Source organism: Engraulis encrasicolus, chromosome 20 (genome assembly GCF_034702125.1).
Source record: "Engraulis encrasicolus isolate BLACKSEA-1 chromosome 20, IST_EnEncr_1.0, whole genome shotgun sequence".
Taxonomy (NCBI): domain Eukaryota; kingdom Metazoa; phylum Chordata; class Actinopteri; order Clupeiformes; family Engraulidae; genus Engraulis; species Engraulis encrasicolus.
The window spans coordinates 52,509,153-52,514,152 of NC_085876.1; the positions used below are offsets into that span (position 1 = coordinate 52,509,153).

At 45.2% G+C, this 5,000-nt stretch overlaps 1 protein-coding gene across 1 annotated transcript in view; it reads right to left on the reverse strand.

Moving 5' to 3' along the window:
* Window positions 1–5,000, reverse strand: part of bzw2 (basic leucine zipper and W2 domains 2) — a 33,536-nt gene that overhangs the window by 22,015 nt on the left and 6,521 nt on the right. Inside the window, exon 2 of the mRNA XM_063185005.1 lies at window positions 923–960. The gene's annotated coding sequence lies outside the window, so the exon portion shown is untranslated. The remainder of the gene's footprint in view (window positions 1–922; window positions 961–5,000) is intronic.

The following is a 5,000-nucleotide window of genomic DNA, read 5'->3' on the forward strand; positions in this document are numbered from 1 at the left end:
CAGCAGCAACACGACGACGCAGCACAGCACTATATGGTTGGCTGGCGCGACTTGCTTGTGGTTGTAGCCTATCACGTTGTAGAGATTTTATTCCGTGATAATAATGTCTTAATAATTGTGCATATTGCATATCCACCTGACCTGTGCCCTGGTATACGGGCGGCGAGTAGGCTATTACAACTAGACAGACACCCGCTCTCCAACATCACATTTTGTTGAACTGCACGATTCTTACAAAGATCACACATTTATAATATTAAACAGCTAGTATATCGTCTGCAATTTCAGACAACCTAATTCGTTATACAACGCCAAACTTATCTATTATTTTACGCTTCCCAAATTGTGGTGCGCACGCAGTAAAATCAGCGCACTCTGGTGGCTAAATAGGCAGACGGCTGTTGTAGTCCTGTTGTTGCCATTCAAGATGCGTCCCAGGCTTACCACTACGCTGTGGATTACCGCCATACAACACTGACGAGGTGAAAGTCATAACACGACCAGTCTGTGGCTACTTCTAGATTTACAGTGAGGTCCGTTTCACTGTTAAGCAGGGCTCTAAATTAACACCAGTCAACCGGCCAAATGCTGGTAAAAAATCCGTTTGGCTGGTAGAAAGGACAGCTTAGGCTAGTACGTGTCTTGTAATGTTGGCAAGTGTGCTAGTGCGATTAACATCTACAAGCCAATGTTGGCTAGTGATGGAAAAAGTTCATTTATAGTCCTGCTGCTATAGCGAGACTGGCAGCGCATGTAAATATATACTGTGTGCGCCCGATACTTTTTTTGCACAGTGACCGTTAGTTACAATGTAGCGACACTACAAAAGCACATCGTGTCCTTTCCAAGTACAGTATCAGTTCTGAAAAACATAATTAAACACAGGACTGCCAAAGAAGCATCGTGTCTGGCGTTTGTTTACCTGGCAGTGGGGAAGACCTCGAGCAAAAGAACGCTTGGACACAGACACCGGGTTTGGAAGAGTTTGAATTTCGTCTAAATCTCTGTGGGCAAAAGCTGTTCAAGTACAGTCAGAGGAAACCTTTCCGCGCGAGGTAACAGGTTGGACTCCAAAAACAGAGGTATCATTCTCCGTCATAATCCACAAAAATCACGACAGGCGTTTTTTATAAACACATTCAACTATACGAATTTGTTGAATGAGCACCAAGACAAGTGAGGAGAAATTAAGAACCAACGAAATATGTCAAGCGTTGAAATCTGGACACCCCCTTATTAGTCTCCAGGGTGGTATGTCCCAAAGGATGGCTCCCGTCGCCTGGTTACCGTGGTATAAATCACAGCAGGTTCAACAGTTCGCCACCTTGCGCTAGTAGGATACTTTCCACGGTGCCTGCTGGCGCACAGACAGACGGAACAAGATTTCCTTCCAAACAGTTGTGTTGCTGCTTTTCACAGAAGACCAAAGTATGACTGCGCAGCAGAACACCACGGCCCCGAAGAGAGGGGAACTCAGCGCGGCAGAGAAAGAGATGCTTCAGGTTATCTCAGCTGGTAAGAACATTTTATATGATCCATAATCTTTGTTTTGTTTACTTATAAAACAGGTGTTCAATGTTTTTTCGTCATGGAATAACTTGTTTAGGAGACACGATAGGTTATTGCACCTGTTGATAACAATTATGATCCAAAACCATTGTCTTACAAGGCAATTCATTTCTAAAGCGCATTTCATACTTGGAAGCAATTCAGTGTGCTTTACAAAGAGATAAAAACCATGCCCCCCCCCCCCAAAAAAAACCCAAAAACAAACAAACAAAACAAAACAGAGAAGACGAAAAGTATTAGAGTAGAGTAGAGAGTATAGCATCACTTTGCTTAAAGCAGGTGTTTTTTTTCTTTCATAATGGAATGCCAGGGGCAATTGTAGACCAAGGTGGGGCCGAGGTGGGGCCATTCTTTTTTCAGGAGGGCACATCAATTGGCAAAAGATGTGCATTTTTCACGTTATGAATATATAATATACATTTTTTTTATCATGTCGCAGTCATTGGCTGTTGAGCACAGGGGCCAAATCAGGGGCCAGGAGTAAATCTACAGTGAAAAGCGAAAGTGAAAGCCCATTGGGAAACTCCAACTCCCATTGTCATTGTGACACAGCACTCCACAGCACACAAGTGAACACTGCACACTGCACACAACAGAATTGCATTTATGCCTCACCCGTGCAAGGGGGCAGCCATCAGTGGCGCCCCATGGGGAGCAGTGCGGTGGGACGGTACCATGCTCAGGGTACCTCAGTCATGGAGGAGGATGGGGGAGAGCACTGGTTGATTACTTCCCCCACCAACCTGGCGGGTCGGGAGTCGAACCGGCAACCTCTGGGATGCAAGTCTGACGCCCTAACTGCTCACCCATGACTGCCTGGCCCACCGTGGCCCCTGTCTAGAACTGCCCATGCCTGAGTGTATGAAATGCAATAGAACAGATTAAACAACATAGGTTGACTCCCGACCCGCCAGATTGGTGGGTAGGGGGGTGGATTGGGGGAGGGGGGGTAATTAACCAGTGCTCTCCCCCATCCTCCTCCATGGCAGCGGTACCCTGAGCATGGTACCGTCCCGCCACACTGCTCCTTTTCGGGCGCCATTTGGGGCTGCCCCCTTGCATGGATGAGGCTTGTGTGCTGTGGAGTGCTGCTGTGTCACAATGACAATGGGAGTTGGAGTGTCCCAGTTGGGCTTTCACTTCACTTTCACATTAGAAGTGGACTAAAAGACACCATATCACTAGTGTTCAGGCTGGCATGTCATGTCACTAATCTCATCATACTTAGTTGTGTTGGCCTAGGGCTGCACGATTATGGAAAAAATCATAATCACGATTATTTTGGTCAAAATCATAATAACGATTATTTTGGTCAAGATCATAATCACGATTATTTTGGTCAAGATCATAATCACGATTATTTTGGTCAAAATCATAATTACGATTATTAATCATGATTATTGATTTTTTTGCAGATTTTTTTTTAATTATAGAATGAATTATATAAGGGATGAGCAAAATAAAATTAATTGTAATAATAATAATAAAGGCAATAGCATGAAACTTAGGTGGACAGATTCCTGGCCAGAAACACCAGCCTGTCAGTATGTTCTGGCTTCAAGGACGCTCTCAAAGGTAGGTCACTATTGCCACGATTAGGTCACGATTAAAATCACTACTTCGATTTCATGATTTGATCACGATTTTCGATTATTTTCGATTAATTTTGCAGCCCTGCCTGGGGGTGTGGTGGCTGAATGAGCTATAAGACGCCATACCAATACGCCAACGACCCGGGTTCGATTCCCGACTCGAGGTTCTTTGACAATCCTTCCCCCTCTCTCACACTCGTTTCCTGTGACACTCTCAGTGTCCATACTAAATAAAGGTATAAAAGTTTTTTTAAAAAAAAACCAACAACAACAACAATTCTGGCGTGTTCAAATCATAATATTTCAGTATGTATTGATGGTGTATTTGGACCAACTGTAATTCACATTTGTAATGATCTCGAGTCCTGGATAAAATTACTCCGCGGGTCAGATCTGACCCCTGGGCCTGAGTGTGACATCCCTCCACTACACAAATCAACTTCCCTTGACTTCTGGTTGTCTGGTTAGTTATATGAACTGTATGTTTAGTTTTAACTCCATATTGGAGACTGGTCAAATGCAATTGTAAACTTCTGTGTAAACCACATAGATTTTTTAGGGGTTTTTTTGCCTTTATTTTTGACAGGATAGTGGAGGAGAGACAGGAAATGAGTGAGGAGAGAGAGATAGGGAAGAATCGGCAAATGACGCGGGCCGGAATCGAACCCGCAGCGTAGTAACATAGATTTTTGACAATCGAGTGCACTTGACTTGACTTGTGTGCAGAGGGCAGGGGGAGTTTGACATCCTTGCGCTGTACAAATCAACTTGCCTTCCCTTGACCCTTGACCTCTGGTTGTGTATACAGTAACTTGACCTCTTACCTGGTTTGTGTACAGGGGTCACCTGGCACAATATAAGCTGACCTCTGACCTCTACAGGGGTCACCTGGCACAATATAAACTGACCTCTGACCTCTACAGGGGACACCTGGCACTATATAACTTGACCTCTGACCTCTAACCTGGTTGTGTGCAGGGGTCACCTGGCACTATATAACTTGACCTCTGACCTCTGTCTTGACTTGTGTACAGGGGACACCTCCCACCAGGCTTGTACGAAATTCCGAATTGAAAGAATTTCAAATTCAAAGTAATGCCATAATACGAACACTAGGTGGTGGTGTTCTATGTACTTTCAATGGATGGTGTAGATTAAATTCAAAGAAATTCAAGGTAATGACAGCACCTAGTGTTCGTATTATGGCATTACTTTGAATTGAAATTCACTCAATTCGGAATTTCGTACAAGCCTGCCTCCCACTATATAACTTGACCTCTGACCTCTACAGGGGACACCTGGCACTATATATCTTGACCTCTACAGGGGACACCTGGTACTATATAACTTGACCTCTACAGGGGACACCTGGTACTATATAACTTGACCTCTACAGGGGTCACCTGGCACTATATAACTTGACCTCTAACCTCTACAGGGGTCACCTGGCACTATATAACTTGACCTCTGACCTCTAACCTGGTTGTGTGCAGGGGACAGCTCGGAGGTCGTGCGGCTGCTGGGGAGACCAGACGTGCGAGTGAACTGCCTGGACGAGGTAACTAGTCTGCTTCCCACTAAACACTACTCCTCTCATCTTCCTCATCCTCCTCTTCCTCCTCCTCCTCCTCCTCTTCCTCCTCCTCATCCTCTTCATCCTCCTCCTCATCCTCCTCCTCCTCTTCCTCATCCTCCTCTTCATCCTCTTCATCCTCCTCCTCTTCCTACTCCTCTCCTCTTCCTCATCCTCCTCTTCCTCATCCTCCTCTTCCTCCTCCTCATCCTCCTCTTCCTCCTCCTCATCCTCCTCTTCCTCTTCCTCCTCCTCATCCTCCTCTT